Source organism: Ursus americanus, chromosome 10 (assembly GCF_024610735.1).
Source record: "Ursus americanus isolate L20-20 chromosome 10, mUrsAme1.1.p, whole genome shotgun sequence".
Lineage (NCBI taxonomy): Eukaryota > Metazoa > Chordata > Mammalia > Carnivora > Ursidae > Ursus > Ursus americanus.
The window spans coordinates 49,302,073-49,329,630 of NC_142136.1; the positions used below are offsets into that span (position 1 = coordinate 49,302,073).

Here is a 27,558-nt window from a genome sequence, read left to right on the forward strand (position 1 = left end):
AAGTGACAGCCAGAGGGTCGGGGTGGGAGACATAAGGGGACAAGAGTACACACAGCAGTCACTGGTCCAAAGCAAGTCTGACATCCATTTGGGTATATGTTGCCAGTTCTTGATTACAGGTCAGTCGTGGGAGTTGTTTTCCAAGGTTCTTGGTTCCACCCTCAACTTTTGTCTCCTCCCTGTTGGGTATTGATTCAAAACTTCCTTCTCCACAGGAAATGGCCCCTACTTGCAGCAAGTAGCTGTCTCTGTCTGCATCCTACCTATATAATGTTGAAGACCCAAAGGCTCTTTTGATCTTGAACTATGTCCATCCCTTTTGGTCCAAGCTCATGATGCTCTATCAACACAAGTCTCTTAAAGATCATTGGGCTTCCTCTGAATAGTAGTGGGGTTCATTCCACTAGACAAAAGGCCCACTCCCAGGTCTTTCTGAGACAGACCCCAGTCTGTCTTGTGCTGAAAGTCAGAGTGCTAAGGAACAACACCCTTCAGATCCTCGGAAAATTTTTGTCCAGTTCTAACAGTACCCTTGTCCAGTTCTAACACACCCCTTGAGTCTTTCTGAAATCTTAGCAATGTGTCTTATTGCTGCACCCTTGAGATAATCTTTATCCTGAGATCAGGTCTTGTATTAACAGCGTTTGCAATATGGGGAGGCTGGGTATAAGATAGGGCTTTATTTTGACACTTAGTAAGCCCTGGACCCTTTATATATTCTCTAATTTCTGCCTGAAACTAGAAAAGTTCCTCCTTAGCATCTCTTTCTCTCTCTTGTATAAAACTTTATCGTACATGCCTAAAAATAACCAATTAGCACTTTATTTTTTTCCAATTAGCACTTTTGACATTCTTTCTGGAACTCTCCTTACACTGGTTTGCTATTTCATTAAGTACATTTTCTGTTGTCCACGTTACCTCAGGCAACAGTTTCCTGTATTTTCTGCCACATTACACGGGGTTGCCTTTCCTCTAGCCTCTTGTAATGGCCTCACACTGTCCTTCCCAGTCCATCAACAATCCCCATGAGGATCTTCTAATGTCCTCTTTCATCCTGGTCCCAAAGCCGATGCCACACACTTTAAGGTTTTGTTTCAACCATACCCTACTTTGAGGTATTATTTTCTTTTGCATTTACTTACGTCCTAAAATGATTTATTCTCAGCCCTCGTAGTTCAGTGGATTGACCGAGTTCAGCTACACAGTTCTTGCCTGGGGTGTCATTCGGTTACAGTCAGACAGTGGTAGGGCTGCAGTCATCTGAGAGCGTGGCTGGGCTAGATTTCCAATGGCTTACCCACTCTTAGATCTGCATCCCAGGTAGTCTCTCTCTTTCTCTCATTCTCGCCCTCTCTCCAGTGGAAACTCACCTTCCAGGACCTTTCAGGGCCCTTCAGGTGGCTTGAGTGTCCTATAGCATGGTGGTCTCAGAGTACGTGCACTTCTTGGCGCAACATTGTCACAGGGAGCATCCCAAGAGCTTGTGTTCCAAGGAGCCGAGCAAATGACAAGACCTATGACTCAGCTTCAGAAGCCAAATAGTGTCAGGGATGATCTATTTGTCGGTCAGAAGTGAGTCACAGGTCTATCCTAGATTAAAGGGGAGGGACTGATATAAGGGCCAAAATACCGGAGGCACGATTCATTAGAGGGCCATCTTTGGAGACTAACTATAGTAAAACCACTGAAAAACAAAGAGAAAACTGAGAAAAGCAGTCAAATAAAATATGACATATTACTTTCAAAGGAGCAACAATACGACTGACGCTGACTTTTCAAAAATGAAATGATGGCATCCAGAAGATAATGGGATTGCGTCTGTAAGTGCTGAAGAAAATACCTGCCAGCCCGGAGTTATATTTCTAACAAAAATGTCTTACAAAAATGAAAAATGTAAAAAGATATATTTTACAATAGCATCAAAGAACATCAGATTCCTAGAATTAAATCTAAAGAAATATGTGCAAGACTTCAACACTGAATAAGAGACATTTTAAAGACTTAGAGATTCACAGCAATCAAACTGAAAATTCAAGCCAATACTTGATAGAATTCACTGATTCTTCTTATGGAAATGAAAAGAGCCAAAAATACACAGCGTAATCTAAATAATACAGCTGGGGTCTTATTCAATCATATATCCGCTCCTATTAATGTCAGGGAGGTAATGATGCAGGAATACGCAAACTGACCTATGCAACTTAAGAGAGGCATCAGAAACAGACCCCCACACACATGGTCACCTGGTTAACAACTGCAAAACTGCAAATTCAGCAGGAAAAGATTTTTTTTTTCAATAAATGGTGCTGAATCCATTGGCTGTCTATAAGGGGAAAAAAATATATGACTTGAGCCCTGTTGTTGACTGAATTGCTTTCTCCCAAATTCCTATATTAAAGTCCTGAGCCCAAATGTAACTGTATTTGGGAGCAGGGCCTTTAAGGAGATAATTAAGGTTAAATGAGGTGACAAGGGTGGGACCCTAATCCAATGGGACTAGTGTCCATGGAAGAAGGGGAAGAGACACCAGGAGTGCACGTGCACAGAGAAAAGGCCCTGTGAGGGCACAGCAAGAAGGCAGCCATCTGCAAGCCAGGGAGAGAGGCCTCAGGAGAAAGAAGCCTGCTGGCACCTTGATCTTGGACTTCCTGCCTCCGGAACTGTGAGAGAAAACACCTCTGTTGTTTAAGTCGCCCAGTCTGTGGCATTTGCAATGGCGGCCCCCGGCAGACTCATATGGATTTCGGTGCCGTGTAGTGGGGTGCTACTGAAACAAACCGAAATATGTGGAAGCAGCTTTGGAAGTGGGTACTAGGTAGGGGCTGGAAACGCTTTGAGGCACAAGTTAGGAGAACCCTGGCGACTATTAGTAGGAGTGTGGACATTCAGGGTAGTTCTCGCGAGGCCCCAGAGAGAAATGTCACTGGACAACGGAGAAAAGGTGATTCCTGCCACAAAGTGCCAAAGGACTTGGCTGGATCGTGCTCTAGTGTCTTGTGTAAACTTGAGAGGATGACATTGGATATTTAGCTGAGGAGTTTTCTCAGCAGGTGTGGCCTGGTGCCTCCTTACTGCTTATGGTAAAATGTGATAGGACGGAGGGCCATTAAAGTAGATGGAAGGAACTGCTCATCAAAATGGAACAGGAAGTGAACATCTGGAAAATTCTCAGGCCATCCACATTTCAAAAAATGAGAAAGCACATTCTGAAGAGACCACCAAGGCTGCAGCTGGACAATCATCCTCTCAAGAGATTATCCACGGAGCTAAGCAGCCATTTCAGTAGAAGCCGGAGCAGAGGTGGGATTAGACCAGGAGACACGCTGCCAGCTTGGACTAAAGCGGACAGGTTCCACACCAAATGAAGGAATGCTGTCAGCCCCCTGGGATTTTACAGGATGGGACGACAGAGCTATTTCGTTCTAAACATGCATTATCCTTCAAGAAAAGGGATGAATGGCCCCTGGGGTGATTCAGAGATGCAGACCAGCCACTGTCACCACAGGCTCAGAGGGCACGAGGCCTAGGGGACAAGGCTGTCTTCTCCTTGGCTTCCGAGGCCCAGGTTGCTGCCACCTAGTGCCTCAGAGAGGAGCCTGTTACCCAGAACCTTGGAGGTCTGTGAGGGGATGCTGCTACCCCAGGGGACCCAGAAGACAGAGCATCAATCCAAAGACGATGGCTGTCGAGCCTCAAGGTCTGATGGAGTTTGCTTTGCTAGATTTTGGACTTATTTAGGATCTGTTATCCCTTTCTTCTTACTAATTTCTCCCTTTCGGAACGGAAATGTGTCTTTCTCATGCCTATCCCACCATTTATTTTGGAAGCACATAACTTGGCTGGTTTCACAGGTCCACAGCTATAAAGGAATTTTGTCTCGGGACGAATCCTATCTCAAGACTCACCCACACCCGAGGGAGATGATACTTAGATGACGCTCTGCACTTGGAGTAGATGCTGGAATGGGTTAGCACTTTAGAAGCTGTTGGGATGGGGTGAAAGTCTTCTGCGTGTGAGATGGACATGAATTCTGTGTTAAAATATTCATAGCTGCACTGTAGGTAATCAACCAAAATTTGCAACTATCTAAATGTCTATCAATAGTAAAATGGCTAAATCAATGTTGGTAACTCCGCACGAAGCAGTACTATACAGGATAGCAGCCACCATCCATAACTGCAGGCACTGACACAAGTGGATGTCACAAATGTAGCTGAGTAAAAGAAGTCAGTCACAAAGTAGCACGTGACACATGACTCCATATACAGAAAGTGCAAAAATCGTCAAATGTAATCTATGATATTAGGGGCCAGGAGCGTGGACAGCTTTTGATAGGACAGTGGTGGAAAGGAGCAGGAGGGGCTCCGAGAAGGCTGGTCCCCTTCTGTTTCTTGGGCTGGGCACTGGTTACACAGCTGTATTCTGTTCGTGAAAATTCATTGGGCTGTATTCTTATTATGTGTGTTCTTTTCTCTAAGTATATAATACTTTGATAAAGTTCTTTTTAATCAAGAAGAAAAAAAGATGTTTTCAGATAAATTAAATACAGAGAATTCATAACCAGCAGATCCAGAATAAAAAAACAATATTATTATCAGCTCTTAGGCAGAAGAAAATGGACCCAGGTGAAAGGGCGGAAATGAAAGAAAGTTTGAAGAATAACAGAAGATAAATAGGAATGTCAAGCTAAATAATCATCAACTATATAAAACAACAAGAATATTATCTTATGAAGTGTACAGTATACGTAGAATTAAAATACGTAGCAATAGCGCAAAAGATAACAAGGCAAACTGTTCTACATTCTTCTATTTTCCAGGAAATGATAAAAAGTATTAATTCATAGTAGATTCTTGTAAGTCCAGTGTATATGTGGTAATCCCTAAGGCAAACACTAAAAGAACAATAAAATAAGCAAAGGCAAATAAATAAAAGGAGGAAAATGGAATAGTAATAAATTAAAAACTTGATTCATTCAAAAGAAGGCATGAAAGAAGAAAAAGGAACAAAGGAAAGAAATAGTAAAATAATAGGACGTAAGTACATGAAATAGCAATTTCATCAATATAAATGAACTCAATCATCTAAGACTAAAATTTTCAGACTAGCTTTGAAGAAAACAAAACTATGCTGCCTATAACAGACATACCTGTAATGGACACAAAAGTATTGAAAGTAAAAAAAAGGAAGCCAGATATGCCATACACATGCTAGCCAAAAGAAGTCTGCATGCTATACTAAGGTCAGACAAAAGAGAAGATGTTTCAAGAAACAGCATAACACTACAGCACGGTACGCTTAAAAATCACTATGATGGGGGGGGGGGCGCCTGGGTGGCTCAGTCGGTTAAGCCTCTGCCTTCAGCTCAGGTCCTGACCAAGGAGAGAGTCGGCTTCTCCCTTGGCCCCTCCCACTGCTCATGCTTGTGCTCTCCCTCTCGCTTTCTCTCTCTGAAATAAACAAATAAAATCTTTTAAAAAATGGTTATGATGGTAAATTTTTTGTTATGGGTTTTTTCGTTTTTGTTTTTGTTTTTTTTTACCCACAGTTAAAATTTGTAAAAATTTTAAAAGGAGAAAGCGGGGTTGTTAGAGATAAATCAGGATTTTGTGATAAATGGGTCAATCCACAAGGAAAACAAAGTAATCCTAAATTTGCATTTACATAGCATAGCCTCAAAATATATAACTCAGAAACTGAAAGAATTAATAGCAGAAATAGACGAAAGCACCCTCATGATAAACACAACTGAATTTCCTAACTCTGCCTCTTACAATGTTCTCCCCATGTGGCCTCCGGAATAAACCTAAAGCCTAGTTCTGTAAAAGCAAGTGCATGGGAGGGCAGAGTAATTAATTTCAGGTATGCAGATCAGTAGTGGTTTGGCTTGATCTATAGATACTTATTAGGGTATCTAGAAGAATGCACAGCCTACGTATCCACCAAATAACAAAAATCCCCTGAAAGGAGAGAAGTAAATTTTAAAATGAATCACATCCAGCTTGCCAGGAGACTACTGACAGAAGCTTTTTTTTTTAATACCTGACTATTTGAAACACAACTGGCCATGATCCAAGAAGAGACCCCCTGAGTCACCGGGGACATACTGCGTTTGGTAATATTTATGTGAGAAACTGTGGTTAGCGGCTCACAGCTGATGTGTAACTGTGTTCAACGATGTATGTGGGAAGCACTTGGTTTAATGGTGCGTGGTACATTCGCCACTGTGTTTATTGATATATGTCGGAAGCACTACCAGAGCCGAAGAGTGTGACTACTGGCTTTATCAAAAAGGCAGAAAGGTGTAGTGAAAACATTTGGGCCTTCTAACCAAACATGGATTAAAAATCCCAATTTCACAATTTTATAACTTGTATTCTGGGTTAAATCGCTTAACTTCACGGAGTATATTTCCTGTCTTAAAATGGGGTAAAAATGTCTCCTTTAGATTTCTTCAAGGATTAGAGGCCTGAGCCTGGCGCACACACTGCCATTTACCGCTGAAAGTCACTTCTCCTCGTGCAAGAGCTCAACATTTCCAGGTCAAGGTCGTCCCATCCAAATTCAAGCACATCCGATCGACTCCTAACGCAAACTCTGCAGGCCTTCAGAACAAGGTCTTCTCCACAGAAGTGAATTTATGCCTAAATTTTTGCAACACCAACAAGGTCTTCAAACACAGTGGTATTCAACGGCTTAACTACAGAAGATGTCATTTACATCTTCCTTTACCTTTTGTTGAAGAAATAGAAAAGCTTGACTCTTCCTTTTACACAGAATTAAAAGGAAAGAACGCAAACATTCCACATACTCCTATGCTTTGAAGATAAAATATAGATATAACAGTGTGCTAAAATCTACTTAAGTGAAATTTTCATTTATGTAACACTTTTCTCTGATAAGTCCTCTCATTATGTAATGAGCATTTCCTGAAAGTCAAGACGCTTCCTAAGGCCCTCCATATGGGGGGAAGGGAAAAGTTGCTCTGCTTTCATTTTAAATTGGCTGCATAAAGACCATGCTTTTGATATTTCGCTAGATCTTAAATATAAAAAGAAAAAGGAGAGGGAAGTATGAGTAAAATACGATCATAGTATATATTTCTCATTTCCCAAATCACGTAGCCCAGGACCCTACAACTAAGGGTGAGAAACTGTCTCAACCATAAGGGACTATCATCCCCGCGATCAGTGACAGTGGGAATCCATCATCTTACCAGACCGCTGTGCACTCAGGTGTTTCAAAGGGAGCTCATCAAGCAAAGAGCAGATGGCCCCAGAAGAGATCCCTTCTGACAGACAACTGGGGCCCCAACTCTCCCCAGGCTCAGCTGTCTCCTTCCCCTCAGGGCAGAGCAGATGCTTAGCAAGAAGGAAAGTTCTGTGAAGTGGGTTCTCAAGTTCAAACTGATGTGGACAAGCTTCACGCCTGGTCTAATAGGCATTTTAGGACTTTTTCTCATAATCTTAGTAATTAAAATTACTAACCCCCAGTCTATGAAACTTTTTTTTCATTAAATTCCTTCTTTGGTTTGCTTTAGAAAGCATGAATTCTAGCTAAGGTAACTATTTAAAACAACAACAAAAACTCGATTCTTTCAGTTTTCTATGTATTTATGGTTAAGTGAAGTCTATAAATGTGACTCTTGTAGTCAATAACCTTGAAGCTTTTTTAGCACACAAACTTGGATATCTAGCTCATTCATTTTCCAAGTTTAAGCTTGTCTTTCTGAGGGACTGTGGACAACCGGTGGCACAGCGTTATAACTATGACAGTGTGGGATCCCAGAACATAAAAAAGAGTGGCCTTATGGAAGCAAGTCATATTAAGAGCAGAAAGGTAATACTTACATGTAGTCTCTATTCTAATGTACTCCTGGTGTCCAGGAAAAAAAAATATTGGAAACTATAGCTCCAAGCTTTGTACTGGTTGCTTGATTTACTGGACCACTTGTCTAAAACACTGGTTTGGTCAAATCACAAAATAAGTTGATTTACATTTCACTCTACTCACTCTCCTATCCTTGTTCTAACACCAGAAAAGTCTTAATGAGGAGAAACAAGTGAACCATATGCATGTGGCAAAGAAAGGTGTTGGGGGTGAGGAAGAGCTTCAGAGAATCCACAAAACTGAAGTAGTCCCAGAATATGAGTGAATATAAATTATATATCCTTTGCGCTAGGTGAAGACTGGGGCAATAAGATATAGATAGGGATGGACGGATGGATGGATGGATGGATGGATGGATGGATGGATGGATGGATGGATAGATAGGTAGATAGGAAGATAGATAGATAGATAGATAGATAGATAGATAGATAGATAGATAGATAGATAGAAAGATAGATAGATAGATAGATAGATAGATAGATAGATAGATAGATAGATAGATAGATAGATAGAGACACAGAGGCAGTATAAAGCTGCCCAGGTATATAATACACTACCTTAACATGAGTTATTGTGTGCTGAGCATTTTCAAAATACATTTTCATAGTTTCTTTGCTTCTGGAAGGTTTTGTTACCTTTAGGGAACATTATAAAAATTAGTCAAATGGCATTGTTATAACCAGAGGGAGGGGGACAAAATTAAGTAAAATACGATCATAGTATATATTTATTTTTAAGACTTTATTTTATTTTATTTATTTTTATCTTATTTATTTTTAAGACTTCTTTTACATTAGAAAGCTAGTTAACCTGACGAATAACTGAACTCTACATCAGAAACTAATGATGTATTATATGTTGGCTAATTGAATTAAAATAAAATTTTTAAAAAGAAAGCTAGTTGCCAGAAGAAGGGAATAGGTTGAAAAAGTCATCTCCAAGGATCACTGAATTACAACCCCTGACCAGGCAACTAACTGTTTTCTAGTGTTTTATGTAAAACTCACAATTGAATTTGCCAATAGACATGGAAAATTAAATTCCCCTGAGAAAGTTGCAAGAGCCTGTATTTTGCTATGGGAGAAATAGAACATTAATGGAAGTTGCACAATATCTGTCTTTTTTAATCAAAATCTCCACAGGGCCCTGAACAGTAGCACGCCTCAAAGGAAGCACCACCGAGAGTAGAAGAAAAGCTCCCCTTTGTGCAAGACCTGCCATGTCTAGTAGGAACAGGCATGCTGGATGAGGGGCGCTCAGCCAGAGAGCAGAGCACATCTTTGAGTGGTTGAACATGCACTTCGGTTGTTCAGATGCTCCTGGTGACTTGAGCAAAGAAATTACCAAATGGGTTTTTAAGTACTTTGATTTCTAGACCTGTAGACCCAGTAAAATGAAGAACTAACAAGCTAAAGGAAGGGCAGTAAGGCAGGGAGCACCATGCACTGCACCCAGTCTGGCACTGAAGCTTCATCACTAATTATTCCATGACTTGTGTAAGTAATTTTGCCTTGATTTTCTTTTGTGCAGAAGAAAGAAAATAATGCTACCCGTTTTGCAGCACCGCAGGGTCCCTGTACACGTGAAGAGCTAGGCTGACTTTAGCTGTTACTACACCATCGTGCCTGACGCCAACATTTAACGAGGAAAGGCTCTGGTGTGTCTAGGGCAGGAATCGCGGTGTCATGTTCCTGGGGAGGGACTAGAAGGCTGTCCCCTAGGAGGCCTCAGGGACTTGTGTTCATTGTTTTTGTCAATTTATTATAATACAGGGGCCAGTCCTCAGATACGCAGACTCAGATCCCTGATTTTTTAGCACCATGAAAATAGATCTTTTCCCGAATAGCAGAATCACTTCAAGCAACTTCATGGTACTGATTTATAAACCCAAAATCCCTCTCTTCAACAAATGGTGTTGGGAAAACTGGACAGCTGCATGCAAAAGAATGGAACTGGACCACTTACTTACACCATACACAAAACTAAACTGAAAATGGGTTAAAGACCTAAATAAAAATAAAAATCCTAAAAGAGAGTACAGGCAGTAAGGTCTCTGACATCAGCCATAGCAACATTTTTCTAGATATGTCTCCTGAGGCAAGGGAAATAAAAGCAAAAATAAAGTATGGGGACTGCATCAAAATAAAGTTTCTGTGCAGCGAAGGAAACAATCAACAAATCTAAAAGGCAATGTACTGAATGGGAGAAGATATTTGCAAATGACATCCAATAAAGGGTTATTATCCAAAATATATAAAGAACTGATAATAACTCAACACCCAAAAAACAAATAATCCAACTAAAAAATGGGCAGAAAACATAAACATACATTCCTCCAAAGAAGACATGGCCAACAGACACATGAAAAGATGCTCAACATCACTCATCAGCAGGGAAATCCAAATCAAAACCACAACGAGATATAACCTCGCACATATCAGAAGGGCTAAAATAAAAAATACGAGAAACAACAAGTCTTGGTGAAAATGTGGAGAAAAAGGAACCCTTGTGCACTCTTGGTGGGAACGCAAATGGGTGCAACAATTCTGGAAAACAGCACGGAGATTCCTCAAAAAATTAACAATAGAACTACTATACAATCCAGTGATTCCACCACTGGATATTTACCTAAAGAATATGAAAACACTAATTCAAAAAGGTATATGCACCCCTATGTTTATTGTAACATTATTTAAATAGTTAAATTATGGAAGCTGCCCAAGTGTCCATCAATAGATGAATGGATAAAGAAGGTGTGATACACACACACACACACACACACACACACACACACACACACACAGAGGAATATCATTCAGCCATAAAAAGAATTAAATCTTGCCATTTGCAACAACATGGATGGAGCTAGAGAGTATAATGCTAGGTGAAATAAGTCAGGCAGAGAGAGACCAGATGATCTCACTCATATGTGGAATTTAAGAAACAAAACAAATGAGCAAAGGGGAAAAAAAGAGAGGAAGAGAGACAAACCAAGAAACATACTCTTAACTATAGAGAACAAACTGATGGTCACCAGAGGGGAGGTGGATGGGGGATAGGGGATGGGGATTAAAGAGCACACTTACCATGATTTTAAAAAATCCCAATTTAAGTAATTTGCAATGAAAATTCTAATTTGCACAGGAACAGAATGCATGTTTCTATTCTGTCCAGCCCATTTTCTCCCTGAAAACAGACCTACATGGAAAACCAAGTCATAGGCAGAAGGAGGAAGGTTGCTTATGGACAAGGACTCAGGTGAGTAGGTATTTGGCACATATTAGGGGTCTATCTCTCTAAAGGGCCTCCGGTGCATTCTGCCCTCAGAGCTATCTGAGATCAGGGCCTGCCTGAGATCAGGGCTTGGGCTTATAGTCTCTGTGGATGTCCCTCCTCCATTTTAGGGAGTCAGACCATTGACACTGGGGTAGGGAGTGCAGGCAGAAAGGTGGCAGAAGATAGAACTGAAGAGCAAGCATGCATTAGAGCATATGCCTTTTATTAAAAACATCTACCAAAACATCTGTGAATGTGAATGCCTTCTGGTCCTTAAGTGGAGATGTCTTATAGGTTTTTCTGGCTTCAGGCTAGAAAGAAAATACTTTTCAGGTTGTGTCCTTTCTAGAAGGCTCTCTCCCATTATTTAGAAATGCCTCACTATCAATCATATCCCCAGCTTCAGTGGCCTGAGCTAGAAGCTGATCAATTCCCATTTTATTACTTCATGCCACTTATGGGATATTACAACATATCCCACATGGGCCGATGGTAACATACTGGGAGCAGAGCAGGTGGTCTACAGGCTCGATTAAGTGGCGTATTAACATTCGCCAAAGTAGACAGAAGTGAGATCCAAGTTTTTGTGAGTTTTCCCAAGGATTCTTGAACCAAAGAACCAGTGCATTTATTATTAACAGACTCCCACATTTCCATGTAAATATCCCCACGTTAACTGTCAAGTTCACTGCTGGCTTGAAATAGAGCCATAAGACAAAATGACTGACTGATCAAACTTTACAAGAACTACTGTAAAAAATGTGTCTGCAGAAGGGTCTTCTTTTTTTAAAATCAGAGGCTTATACCATTGTCAAAAATACTGTAATCCCTAGGGGGCTTTAACTATTTTTGTTCGCCTATTTGAAAAGTTAGTTTAAAAAATAACAGTCAACCAAAAGAAATGGAAAAAAAATACTGATCACACCAAACAAAAAGAAAAAAAGAGAAACATTTAAGAATGTTTGTAATAACAAACTACATCACTTTAAACAAGGCAATGGGAAATAAGAAATGTTTCTGATGGTAATAAAAAATGTATTTATTAAGTGATTTCTCTGTGCAAAGCATTGCTCTAAGCATTTTATATGTACTATCTCATTTAGCTATCCCCAAATTCCTATGAAGGAGGTATTAATATCCCCACCATAGGTGAGGAAACCAAAACCAAAGAGATTATGGCATTTCCTTTGAAAAAGAAGACATTATTTTGGCTGTTACATCAGGCCATGTTTTAAATGAACAGTTGTATTCAAGTCCAGTGCAAGATTACACATTCTGTGTTATGCCAGGTCAGAAGGCATCACGACTTGTCAAATTGTATACGAATCCCGTGCGACCAAGGCAACATGGATTACTCTTTAGAAAACCAAAACACTATGGAAGCCTGTTCTATAACACACAGGCCAAGTCATTCCCCTAAAGCCTGATGCTGTGCTGTCAAGAGTTCAAGAAAGCTTGAGAGAGTGGGGGCGCCTGGGTAGCGCAGTCGTTAAGCATCTGCCTTCGGCTCAGGGCGTGATCCCGGCTCAGGGCGTGATCCCGGCGTTCGGGGATCGAGTCCCACATCGGGCTCCTCTGCTGGGAGCCTGCTTCTTCCTCTCCCACTCCCTGCTGTGTTCCCTCTCTCGCTGGCTATCTTTCTGTCACATAAATAAATAAAATCTTTAAAAAGAAAGAAGAAAGAAAGAAAGAAAGAAAAGAAAGAAAGAAAAGAAAGAAAGAAAGAAAGAAAGAAAGAAAGAAAGAAAGAAAGAAAGAAAGAAAGCTTGAGAGAATTCAGTTAGCCTGTAAAGTCAGTTTCCGCCCATTCTCCCAGCACCCTATTACAAAGGGCTCCTCTGTACCACATGCAACAATAAGGATCAATGGACATTAAATTAAGATAAGTAAGCGTCTGAAAGAGAGTGAGAGAACAGGCAGCTGGCTGAGGTTTTTCCTTCCACTATGGTTAAATATTTCATCTTCTTCACGCAAGTGAAATGACTAGCCCACACCTAATTAAACTGCACAGCGATTGTGTTGTGCTACCTTTAAAGAATGACAGACACAGGGCCTCTCCAGTCGTAAGCCACAGAAATCAATAGCTGACATTTACTCGATGAAATACAAATTGAGATTAGCTAGCTTCACTTTTTATTCAGCAAATTCAAGTCTGCAATCAATTCCCGCGCATGTGTAGACTATGGAAATTGGTTTTAAATTGATTTGTTTCTTCCTTAGCTAATTATAGTATACAAGCAAATGAATAATCAATTGCTAACTCTACTCCTACTGTATACGTTTCAATGAGCAAAACAAGTCTGTCAAAGATAGATATTATTATGGTCTTTCCAAAGAGTAGCTAAGCATTCCACGTACACGGTAATACATCAGCTATTTAATGATAATTTAAAAGACTGTCTTATTTGTTGAGCAAATATAAAACTTCCCCTGCTGTTATTAGTTAAGCTTATAGAAAGTTCTCAATTGATCAAGAGCCTGCTTAGAAAAATAGAGCTTATCGGAGTATCTAGCACATAGAGAGTTCTCGGTCAATGTTAACTGTTAATGAGGTACTGGGTGTTGCACAATGGGGACCAGTAGACTCAGAAAACCCGAGGTTCAAATCCTAGATCCATCACCCTTTGACCTGGCAATCCTACTCCTGGTTATAAGGCCTTATTTCTGCTGAAATAAGTGTTTATGTCTACCAAAAAAATGTGTAAATTAATTCACCATTCACAAAAGCTAAAAACTTGGAATCACCTTAATGTCCCTCAGCTGTAGAATGGATAAATGAACTGTGGCAAGTTCATAAATGAAATGCCATGTAGCGGTGAGAAGGAACCAACTACTGGTCGATGCAGCATGGCTGTGCGTAACGGAAGCTCATAGACATAATGTTGAGTCGGGCACCAAAGAGGATATACGGTATGATTCTATTTATATGAAGTCCAAGGACAAGAAAGAGGAATAGATGGTGAAAGATGCTTGAGTAATGGTTACTTTGAGAAGAGTTATTGCCTGAAGGTGCACAAAGGAGTCTTCAGGGAAGCTGGAATTGTTCTAGACTTTGACCCAGGTGGTGGTCACATGAGCATATGCATACATGGTATCATCCAGCTGTCAACCTAAAATTCAGGGCTTTTAATGTTATATCACAATTCCTTCACTCACTATAGGACCTCAGACAAGTTATTCTCCCTAAACCTCCATTTCCTCATCCACGAAATGGGGATGATGATATAACTACTTCCTAGGATGGTTACGAGATATAAATATGATAACTCACATAAAGCTTTTACCAAAGAGCCTTGTTTGCAATAAGTGTTGGATAAATGTTGCCAGTTATTATTTCTCCCTGGGAATGTAGTCATAAACAGGCAGGATTCCAGAGTTATAAAGTGCTTGAGGAATCATAATTAAAGTAGAAGCGACCATTACAAAAACATGTGGACCTGGTTTTAAGAAAAACAAATACATCTTATCCTATGTTTATAAACTTGAGGGAAAGTTCTAGATTCTTGGCTTCTATAAATAACATTTCCCACAGAATTCACTTACATAACAAATTCGCCAATGAAGTTGAAATATTATTCAACATAACCCAAAAGATAGGTGTATATTTTAAGTCACGTCTCATGTAAAACTGGGTACATTCTTGTTTGCTGCAGTCTCTCTGGGGCCTAGACCACCCATTCTGGAAAGCTGACGCTTGGAAAAGCATTCTGACTCTGAAGATACCATCGGACCTGGAAACCAATTTCCACATCAGTGATTTTCTATAGGAGACCAGTGACCAAAGGAGTTTAAAGTACTTACTAGCTTCTTGCCTGAGCATAGCTAAAGAATGAATTACTGGTCTTAAAAACTGCTGCATTATTTCTTGGGGGAGCTCAGGAGTAAGAGCAGGTTGGTTTTATCATGAATATTGCTGCAAAATCACTAAGGTTTCAGTCTATAGGACTGAATATGAGGGCTATAAATTTGAGGTGCTAGCTAGAATAGCAGAAGAGCCTTCGGAAAATCCCCAGGCATGCAGAAAAGCTTGTACTATTGGGAATTTTTGTCTTGAGACATTTTTCAAATATCTTATAATAAATAATACAATGTGTCAATCCATTTTGAAATACTTATATGAGCCAATAAAAGACTAACTGTCTTTGACCAGGGAAATGTAGAGTGTGGAGAAAAGAGAACACACAGTCCCTATATATGAGCTGATCAAGGAGGGTAGTTCACTGGCTGCCCTCAACACCCCCAGCCCATGGAGTGGTCCTCTGGCCTGCCCCTTCTTCCAGATCAGTGCTGTTCACTAGAACGGTGATGATGGAATGTTTTATAGCTCTTCTGTCCAATACTGTAGCCACCAGCCATGTGCAGCTACCGAGGAACTGAGATGTGGCCAATGTGACCAAGGAACTGAATTTTTCATTGTATTGAATATTAATTCATTTAAATTTAAACAGCCACATTTGGCTAGTGGTTATTGTGTTAGGAAGACAGTTCTTGTCCATTGGATCTTGATAAGCCAAGATGCTTCTAGTTGGGGAGACATTAGTGTCCTGCACTTACAGATTCAATACTTCCTACAGTCTGAGCCAATCTTAGAGAAAAGAAGACACAATCCAGCTGCTTTCATCCCATCACCCAGCTTGGCTGCCCCAAGAATCTTGTCAGCCACAGATGAGGCCCAGCTGCTCACATAGCCTGTGAGTCACTGCAGTTTGGGTCCAATCCCTCCTTTTGCCCCTGTCTTCTAACCCAGTTTCCACCTAGCCTCCTGTTCAGGGCTGGAGCGGAGTTCTGCTGGGAACACTAGTCCAGGTGGCTGAGGCCTGAAGACTCTGTCTAGCCCTTCCCACTGCTCCTCCCTGTAGCTCCACCTCTGAATGAGCTACTATTATGAACGGATTGAGGGGCGCCTGGGTGGCTTAGTCAGTTAAGCCTCTGCCTTCAGCCCAGGTCATGATCCCAGGGTCCTTGCCCCTCCCCCCTGCTCATACTCTCTCTCAAATAAACAAATAATCTTAAAAAAAAAAAAATGGTTTGAGTGACCAGAAGCACAGAATGACCAGCCACCTTCATTTGATTTTCACTCATTTTCATAATCTGCCACCACTCTACCCATGAAGCACCAAGCGACCCTCTCAGATGTCAGGCTAAAGAAATGATTCTGGTCCCCCACCCCAATGCTGTCTGAACTTTCTCCTTCACTCAATGCTGTTTCCTCTTTCTTCCCATTCCTATGGTTACAGTTGGGATCCAGATTTTTTTTTTAAGATTTATTTATTTATTTGACAGAGAGAGAGTGTGTGTGAGCAGGGGTGGGGGCAGAAGAAGAAGGAGACAAGCAGACCCCCCCACTGAGCACAGAGCCTGATGTGGGGCTTAATCCCACAACCCTGAGATCATGACCTGAGCCAAAATCAAGAATTGGACGCTTAGCTGACTGAGCCACCTAAATGCACCCGGATTCTTAATGCAGCCTAAAGTTATTCAAAGTTAAATTGTGTTCCCAGTAGAATTACAAACACCCAAACATCAATGTACAGCTAGATCGAATATTTTATTTAAATTCACAAATGATTCTAGAATATAAAATAGATGTTTACTTATTATTCTTGTGGCAATAAAGGCTACATCTAAGACTTTTTGGTAAAATAACCTGGATTACATAAAATCATCACGTGCTCTGACATTGACTGTTGACATAATTTAGGGAAATGTCTATCAAAACTAGGAGGCTCATGTATGCAACTTGGCTTATAAATTCTTGACAGAAACATAAATGTGTATATTCCCAAAATATAACCGTCCGTATGAGTTACAGGATTTCAGAACGAAGTGGCTCTTTCTGAAGTATGTGAAGGTGATCCATCCACTGAAGGATGATTTAATTCATCATTCTGTCTGAGCGGGGGGGGGGGGGGGGGTGACATTGCTGGCCTGCAGTTTTGAACTCTGTCATATACACTTGGCAGCCCTTCACTTTGCGATTCACAGACTTGAAAATAACATCCTTTGAGTTCTGAGTCTACTGGTTGGAAATTCATATTTCTCAGCTGGGAAATGTGAGGGTAAAGGATACTTGAAAAAAGTGCAATCCTGTGCCTATTTTCATGATACGATGAAAGAGTCTTGCTGTTTGAGATTCCTCGATTAATCTTTCAGGATTCTTAAGTGTATTTCATTCTGAACGATCTGAAGCAACTTGGAAATAAAATGGAAGAGTGTAAAATATTTAAAAAGTCAGAATGCTATGTGGCAATATACTTAAAAATGCAAACAACATTCAGTTGTTCAAGGACTAGCTTTTTAGCTGTTTTTTTTTTTTTTTCTTCCTTTGGATTTTCTGTAAACGACTTGTACCTCCACCTGCTGGTGCACTGATGAAATGAAATGGAAATAAAATTCAAGCAACAAAATTAAATCATTTGCTGGGATCTCTGATATAGGTTTAGTGAGAGGAATGGTAAAAATTTCAATCTAAAGTGAAATTTCTCAACAGATGTTGGTAAGAATGCAGAGAAAGGGGAACCCTCTTGCACCGTTGGTGGGAATGCAAACTGGTGCGGCCACTCTGGAAAACAGAATGGAGGTTCCTCAAAAAGTGAAAAATGGAACTACCCTATTATCCAGCAATCACACTACTAGGAATTTACCCAAAGGATACAAATATACTGATGCAAGGGGATACATGGGTCTCGATGTTCATAGCAGCATTATCAACAACAGCCAAATTATGGAAACAGCCCAAATGTCCACCAACTGATGAATGGATAAAGAAGAGGTGGCATATATACACAACGTAAACATAAATATAAATACAATACGGCCAATAAAAAACAATGAAATCTTGCCATCTGCATGATATGGATGGAGCTAGAGAGTATTATGGTAAACAAAATAAGTTACTCAGAGAAAGACAAACGCCATATGATTTCACTCATATGTAGAATTTAAGAAACAAAACAGATAAACCTGGGGGGGGGCGGAGAGAGAGAGCGCTCAAACCATAAAGCAGACTCGTAACTACAGAGAACAAACCGAGGGTTGCTGGAGGGGAGGTGGGCAGGGGGATGGGTTAAAGGGGAGTTGGGCATTAAGAAGGGCACTTGTGATGAGCACTGGGTGTTGTGTCTAAGTGGTAGAGCGCTAAATCCTACATGTGAAACTAATATACTATATGTTAACTAACTGGAATTCAAATAAAAACTTGGAAGAAAAATAAATAAATGAAGTTTCAGAAAAATATCAGTGTGTTTATTAATCATTTATTCTCTGCGTTAACTATTAAGAGTGAGATGAAAAAAATAATAAAAATAACTTCACTAAACATCTTAACTCCAGCTATCAACATCTAATTCAATTATCTTGCTGTCACCCATGTGTCATCCTTTCAATAATCCCACTAAAAGTTTTACAAGAAAATACAGCAGAGAGACAGAGCATAAACCAAACCATAAATCAGAATATCTCGTTTAAAGTCAAAGACAGAAACATCCTCAGGAATGTAAATCGGTCCTAAACCTTTAGAAGCCCCATAAAATAGGTGTTTAAAAACCCACTAAAAATGCACTACAGCAGAACATTAAAAGCATGAACTCTGGGGCCAGACTTCTAGAACTGAAAACCCAGCTCTGCCCCTAGAGCTGGGTGGTCTTGATCAAAACCCTCTTAACAACTCTTGCTTCTGTGAAATGTACCTACCTGATAGCATTGTTGTAAGGATTAAGTGAGTTAGTACTCGCGGAGCACCTAGCACAGTTCTTGGTACATAGTAAGTGCTCTGTCAGTGTTTAATAAATAAATTAATTAAATGTTGCTGTTGAATATAGGTAAGAGGAAATGTTGAGGTTATTATTACCAAGTGACTATATCTCCCAGATTGAATGCATCCCCTTGACCACCCTACTGTTTGCCATAGCAGCCCCCTGAGTTTATTAAGGATTCAGAGAGCCCGCCCTATTATTATGAAGATGACACTGAGTTAAGACAAGAACAAGCTAGTCATTCTCCAAACAGAGAATGAACAGTAGGAGTCCCAGGAATTTGATCTTTTTTTGAAAAGGATAATTTAACATTAAATGATCCGAAAAGATAAACTTACTGCAAAATCTTCAAGTTTTGAGATGACCCTAAAATCTTCTAGAAAGTAACACAGCACAATGGAACTTCTAAAAAACACCAGCACAATTTTACCCTAATCTAAAATGCAATATGATCGTAAGAAATAGTCATACAGTTGTGATGTATGAGCTGGCTGGATTATACCTCTCATTCATCCATTCACTCAATCATTCATTTTTTTAGTACATATTTGATGCTTGATGATTCAGCACGGAACAGGGAACAAATGATAAATACATGAAGTAATGTCAGGCAGTGATAAATGATATGAAGGAAAATAAAGCAGGGTGGAGAGTGACAGCTGGGGGAAACAGCTTGAGGTATGGAAGATCTCTTTGAGAGGATAGACATTGGAACAAAGGCATAAATGAAGGCAGAGGCGGACAATACCGATATCTCAAGAAAAAGCATATCAAGCAGAGAGAACAGCAAGACCCTGAGGTCTGAAATGAAACATGTTTGGTTTATTCAAGAAACAGCATGAGAGCCAATACAATGATCTAAATTGTCAAGGGGAAGAGTAGTAAGAAATCATCTTGGAGAAGCAACCGGGGGCCAGATGGTATAGGACTTTACGGGCCATGTGTTGCTTATTTACAAACATGTCCCCAAAAGTCTCTAAAAATTTTTCAGTGGAGAACAGGGGTCTTTCATCCCCTCCTTTTCAATCTGGGTAGGCTTAAGACTGCTCAGATGAGTAGAACATGAATGACTACATCATTTCTGAGACTGGGTCATAAAAGAGGATGTGCCTTCTGTTTTATTTAGTGGAACATTCATGCTTGCAACCCTGAGCCCCCACGTGACTTTCCTAAGGCTGGCATGCCAATAAAGGGCACATGTAGCCCCTGTTTCCCACCCCCTTGGGAGCAATCCTAGACTTCGAATAATCCTAATCCACAAGCCAGACATGTGTGTAAGCCTTCCGGATGATTCCAGCCCCCAACCATTACAACTTCTCAGCTAAGGCCTATAACACCTTGGAGCAGAAACAAGGCATCCCTGCTATGTCCTGTCCAAAATGACCCAAAGAATCCATGAGCATAATAAAATAGTTGTTTTAAACTGCTACATTTTGAGTCACGTTTTGTTACACAGAGCAGTTGTAACTGGGAAACCATGATGAGGATTTTTGGATTGCATTTTAAGTGACAGCTCTTTAGAGAGTTGAATTATGTGACCTGATTTGGAAAACAGACTGCAAGAGGGCAAGTATGGAAGCAGAAAGAGTCCAGTTTGGAGTTATCTAGGCGAAAGATGATAGTGCCTGGGGTAGGACAACAGCAAAGGAGGCAGTGAGAAGAGCACTTATTGGGAATATATTTTCAAAGTAAATCCAGTTGGATTTTCTGATGCATTGGAAGTTGAGTGTGGGAAGACACAGACCAAGAATGACCCAGGGATTTGGCCATGGCAGCAACTAAGTGAATAAAGTTGTCATTTACTGAGATACAAATATTAGAGAATGAACAGGTTTGTGGAATAGAAATCAAGAGTTCAATTTTGAACATGTAGCCTGTCTATTAGATACCCAAGTGGAGATGTTGAGTAGGCAACTGGAAATATTAATTTGGAACTCAGGAGACAGGCCGGTTCTGCAGTGCTGTATCCAATTCTAAGGGTCTAATTTTAGGAAAGATATTTACAAACTAGAGAATATTCAGAAAGGGACCAGGATGCAGATGCTTCTAGAAGTCATCCTGTTTTAAAAAAATGTTGAAGGAACTAAACACAGATTGGACAAAAATATCCACAATGTGAAGAGATATTTGAATCACTAGGACATACCATTAGGACTCATCTTTGAGAGTAAGGTATCTTCTTTGAGGGACCAAAGATCCAGTGCCCACTCTCATGGAAATTAACATAAAATCCATAATTGATTTTCCTCATAGAACTAGGCACCATTACAGAGATTTTGACCTAAAACCAAACTCCCAAACATTACAGGAGGGTAGGTTGAATAGCATGATGTTGTGTGGGTGCAAGATTCTCGAAACAAAGCACAGAGCCAAACAAAACTACATATTCATACGCTCCCAGGAAACAGCATCCTAGCCTATAAAAAATTTCCCGACTCATATGCTATCCACTTCAGAAATCCCCACGTATGGGAAGTTCTCCTTAGTGCTTGCAGTACAACATTATTTTAGTATTACTAACTACAATATTCTGATTTTTTAGTGTTTTAATCTGTTTGCATTAATAGAGGCCGCCTAATAGGTGATTAAGAGGAAGAAATCTATAGCTTAATTACTGGCCTAAGATCTTAACTCCAACACTTGGGCGAGTTGTTTAAACTCTGTGCCTCGGTCTCTTACCTCCTTGGATTTTTTTACACGGAATAAGTAAGTCAGTAAGTGTAAAGTATTGAAAATATGTAGAACCAGCTAAGTAATAAGTGGTCCAAAAAAACTGTTAGCTCTGTTCAGCAGCACTCAGCATACTCCCCTCTATGAATGCCCAGTTGGGACCAATTGTTTAGTGTTTTAAAATTCATTCAGGCATACAGAGTTATGAGGAAGAGCTTCAAAGTGGCAGCTCTGAACTCACCGTCTCGCTCTGCAATCACCAAAAAAGATGCTTTCTTGAAGCCCCCTCTCTATTGATGTCAGAACTGCTGTCATTCAATTCACTGTCTCCTCTTCTGTTATCTTTCACACTAAATTCATCTGGATTTGAATGTGTCCTGGAAGTGAAAAGGACAGACTCACTCTGTTATCCATAAAAATGTACAAAACGTCAAACACATTGCTTTGAGAGAACGACACATACTCTGAAATTACCTTAAATGGGCAGATTTATCATCTCCACACAGGGACGGGGAACGGAGAGGACCTGAGCTTGAATCCTATTTAAAAAGAGGGGTGAGAGCAGCAGTTAATACATCACGCTCAGATATCAAAACTGACGGAGCAGGGACAACATCCTTCCTGGGGAGTGCTTCACCAAGACAGCATTTAAACCCTGAGGGACCAAGATGTTCCAACTGGACCCACAAGGACGTTACAGAAACAAACCTGGGGGGCGCCTGGGTGGCACAGCGGTTAAGTGTCTGCCTTCGGCTCAGGGCGTCATCCCGGCGTTGTGGGATGGAGTCCCACATCAGGCTCCTCCGCTGTGGGCCTGCTTCTTCCTCTCCCACTCCCGCTGCTTGTGTTCCCTCTCTCGCTGGCTGTCTCTATCTCTGTCGAATAAATAAATAAAATCTTTAAAAAAAAAAAAAAAGAAACAAACCTGGGCCTGCATGAACACATGACCACCACGCCTCCTTCTGCCTTCATCTGTGAAGAAATTTTCCTCTCAAATAAAAAATAAACAGGTCCTGAAAAATTAGTCCTTTGAAGTCCCAAACCTGGGCAGACGCTGAATTTTCACAACGCTCTCGGTATGAAAATCTAATAAATGTTAACTAAGGCTGCTAGGGTGGTCTACCTGGGCCCATAGGATCCCGCTCCTCTCCCAAAGCGAGGAGCACAGGAACACCCCGCTATCCCAGGACAGGGAAATCTCCGCAGCCTCACCCTCGTGGGCCTCTGCATAAATGAAAAAGGGCACCATCATCGGGAAGAACCTCAGCGGGAAGCCCACGAAGGCAGTCCCTAGCGCTTTGCGACTTGGGCCAACCTGGCCACTCCTTGCGTGGGACCTGCTCGGGCTATGCTCACAAAGCTTCTTCCTTCGAGTCCTAGCCTCGCCTTGGCTGGAACAAGTCACGGTAGCAATGGCCACCAGCATAAGGCTGCAACCACTGGCCAAAACATCCATCAACACGACGGGGAAGCCAGGCAGACGCCCTGCTCCCTGCACTGTGCACCGCCAGGAGGATCCCTCTGCTTCCTTCTTTGGTGGCGGCGGCGGCGGCATGAGCACCACTTTTCCGCCAGGTGGCGCCAAGTCCGTCGGCGCTAGGCGCAAAGCAGTGGTGCAGGACAGGGCCGGCTGGCCTCCGTCCCGCACCACGACGACCGCCATCAGCTGGCCCGTGAGCTGTGGGGACAGGCGGCGCTGAAGAGAGGGCTCACCCGTCACCGGGTGCAGTGCTAGCACCCCGGGGCCGCAGTCGCACGGGAGAAGGGTGCAAGTTAGCTCGGCGCTGAGGCCTTCGTCTGCCCCCAGGGGCCCTCCCTGGGGAAGAGGCAGCTGGGCTGAGCCACTGAAGAGTTGGCAGTGTGACCAGCCGAGGTGCGTAGTCTTCTGGTCCTCCACATGCAGCCACACCACGGCTCGGCCCCGGCGCGGCGCAGCGGAGAGCCGCCGTCGAGTGCTTCCAGCCCCAGCTGCAGCTCGGCCAGTTCACCGCGGTCAAAGCACCTTCGTGCGTGCAGCTCCCCAGGGGTGAGGTCCACGAGACGTAAGGCGCGAACCCCTATAGTCTCCAGAAGCCGGTAGGTGACCTGGCCCTTGAGGCCCGGGTCAGGGTCTCGGGCCGCCACCATGGCCAATTAGGCCTCGGGCGGGTTGTTCTCACGCACCGACACTTCGTAGACCGGCCGTGTGAAGAGTGGCGCGTTGTCGTTCTCATCACTCACGCGCACCGTGTAGGGCCGCAAGGTGCGTAGCCGGGGCGCGCCGCGGTCCTAGGCCACCAGCGTCAGGTTGCGCTCGCGGTTCAGCGACGCCGCGGTCACCACCAGGCAGCTGCGCGCGTAGGCCGGCTGCCGCTGGAAGTGCTCCTGCGCGTAGAGGGCGCCCTGCACCTGCCCGTTGGCGCCCGAGTCTCTGTCCGAGGTGCTGACCAGCGCCACCAGGCTCTCGCGCGCCGCCCTCTCTGGCACCAGAGAGATGGCGCGGGCCTTTAGCCTCCCGGGCCAGGTCGGCGAGGTCGCGTCCGCACCACCGAGAGCGGCGGCGGCGGCGGCGGTGGCGGTGGATGCGAAGGGAGAGGGGGCAAATGAGCTCGGGGCGGCCAGCTGGGTGATGGTGATGTCCAGAGCGTTGCTACTGACGTCACGGATGCGCACGATGACCTTGCAGGTGGAGGCCCGGCACCGCGGTCCTCGGCCCGCACGCACGTTCAGCTCATAGGTGTCCTGCCGCTCGTAGTCCACCGGTCCTGCCAGGGTGAGGCGGCCCGAGCGCAGGTCCAGGCGGAAGAGGCGGCGCGCCTCGGGCGGGGTGCGGGCACCGAAGGCGAACACCACGTAGCCATTGGGGCCCTCGTCGGGATGGGCCGCGTCCATTGGAGCAGCAGGGAGCGCACGGGAGAGTCCTCCGCCAGCTCCACTTCGACCACCGCGCCCTTCGGGAAGGCCGAACTGTGGTCGTTGGCGTCCAGCACTCGCACGCTGAGGGCGGCTGTGGCAGAGCGCGGCGGGCGGCCGCCGTCCTGGGCCACCAGCTCCAGGCTGTAGGCGGCCTGGCTCTCGCGGTCCAGCTCCTGTAGCAGCTCCAGGTCCGCGCACTGGACGCCGTCCGCGCGCTTCTGCAGTTCCACCCGGAAGGGGCTGTGAGGCTCAGTCAGGCGCACGCTCTGCAACCCGCTGGCCCGCACGTCCTTGTCCACAGGCGCTTCTAGCGGGATATGCGTGTGCGTGGCCGCGCCCTTGGACACCGCCACGGGGATCTGGGCCCAGGGGAAGCGCAGCCCTTGATCACTGATGTCCCTCAGCTCCACCTCCTCATGCACCAGCCGGACCTGCTCCTTCAAGAAGCTGACCACGGCAAAGACCAGCACGCACTGTGGTGCCTGGCCGCACATCCACTCGTGGTCCAGACCCGCGTCCCCGACAGTGAGCTGCCTGTAGTCCTCGCACACCCTGAACAGTGAGCTGTTGAACTTTATCAGGCAGAACTGGTGTGGTACCTCGAGCTGGTAATTAAACAGAACACAGTCAGATAGAACACTGATATCGGGGCCGTGGGCTTCCTCCTCATAGGTGTGGAAATTGACAGTTTTGGTGCAAGACCGGACACCAGCTGCAGCCACAGAACTTGCAAGAATTCCAGTCTGGCCCAGCACAATGTGTCAGCAGGAAATCTAAGCCTCCAGCAAGACATCTTTATTCCTCAAAGACAAAAAAGCCAATCAGAGGCTCTGCGCGGAGACTTCCAGCCTCTCATGCCCTCCTGAGTAGGCAGTCGGGAGACACTTGCCCTCCTAAATACATCTGATCACTAAACCCTCTCTGCTGTGTAATCGCTTTTCTGTGCTCCGGGCCTAAGCTTGCTTCTTCTGAACCCTATCGGAGAGGTTACATAGAGAAGAATGTGCAAATAAGCATCCATCCAGGCCAATCCGCAGAGTCTCTGGGTCTTGGGTCCCGTTGTTCCCCTAAAAAAGTTCACAGAAGAGCCTGGGGATCTGAACAGCGCCCAGAGCAGGGCAGGGGGTCATTAAGATCCCTATAGAAGCTTGCACTATAAGAATGCATCCCTCTTGCTTTTCCACTGTGCTTGATTCCCACTTGGATGGTAGGAGCAGGGAACCAGCAGCCTCCATATCCCTTCCTAAACACATTTACATATTCTTCAGACAGAGATACAATCACTCTTCTTACCATTTTTAAACCAACGCGTATATGCATCTTTTGCTACCCACAGTTATCCATCTACATTGGGGTATCATTTCCTGTATTGAAAGATTCTGGGGGAACAGCTTCTCCAGAGTCAGGCAGTGTCTAATCAGGGAAGAACTGTTTTCCAAAGTAATCATGTCTAAATAGCTTTTCTGTAGCAAAGAAACCATTAATGATGAAATTTCAGCCCCTTCATCTCCTTTTATGTCAGTAATTACTTATACGTGAGGAATCGGTGTCAGGGAGGTTTGTCAACTATGAACCACTGTAAGGGATAGTTAAGGGTAGGAAAAAGATTTAGTGAAATATGCTGCAGTCAGTCTTGTTAGAAAATTGCTATACACCATTTATTTTTAAAAAGCCTTTGGCTGAAGAAAACCATGGGTGGCCTGATAGGCTGAAGGCTAAAGAAACATTAAACCATCTGTCTAAAGCACAACAGTCTTGTGTTAAGCTCTCTTTATGTGTGAAATGTTCTAAGTGCTAAATGGTCCACGTGTTAATGATGACATTGTTCCTCATGCCATGGAGTCATCATCAGTGCAGTGTTCTTTAACTAGTCATCTTGAATAAAATCAGTGAGCAGACTGAGTTATTAATATGCCCCGGCTATTCTTGGCTCCTCCATGATCTGTAATGTTATTGATTCCTGCAGGGACATGTCAGTAAATGACTATTTTTGCTTTCACTCTTAGGAGGGAGTTGCATCTATTTTAGCACCAGGATCTATGAATCCAGTTCTGAAACTGAGCCACCTTTGATGAGATAATTAATTTGCAGGGGTTTTAATTTAGTGGAGCATTCAGCAATGACTCTAATTATAAGTACCAATAACCCGATGTCGGAGAAGTTTGCAGTAGGAAGCATGAATTGATTTGGGTTGGGTACTCTGATATCCTAAAAGGAGAAAGTGCTTCATATTGTTTACTTTAGATTTCTCATTTTGCCTGATGAGGCATCTACTACAGTTTAGCTGGACCAGATTCCTTTGAAGCCAGTATCTTCACTGGCATAAAGACAGTTAGCTTTCTTCCTTGGAAGTGGCTATCCTAAAAAAGGACCTGGTTATTCAGCCTCTGGGTCTCAAAGAAAACAAGAGGATCCGACCCTCCATCCAACTTCTTAATTCCTAGTTGCCCCTTAACTGAAGCATGAAAACTGATTCAGCCGATGCCTTTTAAAAGGCACATGCTTCCATACACATTAGCCAGGAGAGGGACCCATTTAACCGTATTCTGAGTCTCATTTCTTTCTCTTCTCTCTCATCTCAAGCAATCCCTGCCAGGCTTGGCCTCTGCCAGTCTTCAGCATTATTGTTGCTATTCATGACGACGAGCAAAACCGCTCAGCATACTGAAAATGAAGAATAGTCATGACTCTGTCTACAGAACATCAAAAGATCCAGATAAAATATGAAAAAGGCAAGCAATCAAACACATTACCTCCACAATGCTAAACATCTGGACATTTATGTTTGGAAACATCCAGCTATGATGTTTAAATGCTTGATTGCATTTTTCCTCACTTTTCCTCCAGCTGTTTGGCAGCAAGTAGACCATCTACGATAAGGAATATGCTATATTGCTAGTGATTCATTATTAACATTAGCATTGTTTTCCTAGTAAACAACCACCTTATTAAAACACTGCTTTATGAATGAAGGACAGCTGGAGTTTCAGGAAAGACATTTTCTGAGGCAAAAATCAGTTCTGTGCCAGTAGAATGACAAGCTGAATAATATAGAAACTGTATGATCTGTCCC

At 42.9% G+C, this 27,558-nt stretch overlaps 1 long non-coding RNA gene across 1 annotated transcript in view; it reads right to left on the reverse strand.

Annotated features, from left to right (window-relative positions):
• The window catches only part of LOC123801035 (uncharacterized), a 519,085-nt gene that overhangs the window by 366,456 nt on the left and 125,071 nt on the right, over positions 1-27,558 (reverse strand). The window contains exons 6-8 of the long non-coding RNA XR_015725942.1: positions 22,299-22,465; positions 22,065-22,129; positions 21,832-21,967 (exon numbers count right to left, since the gene is read on the reverse strand). This is a non-coding gene — a long non-coding RNA (uncharacterized LOC123801035). The remainder of the gene's footprint in view (positions 1-21,831; positions 21,968-22,064; positions 22,130-22,298; positions 22,466-27,558) is intronic.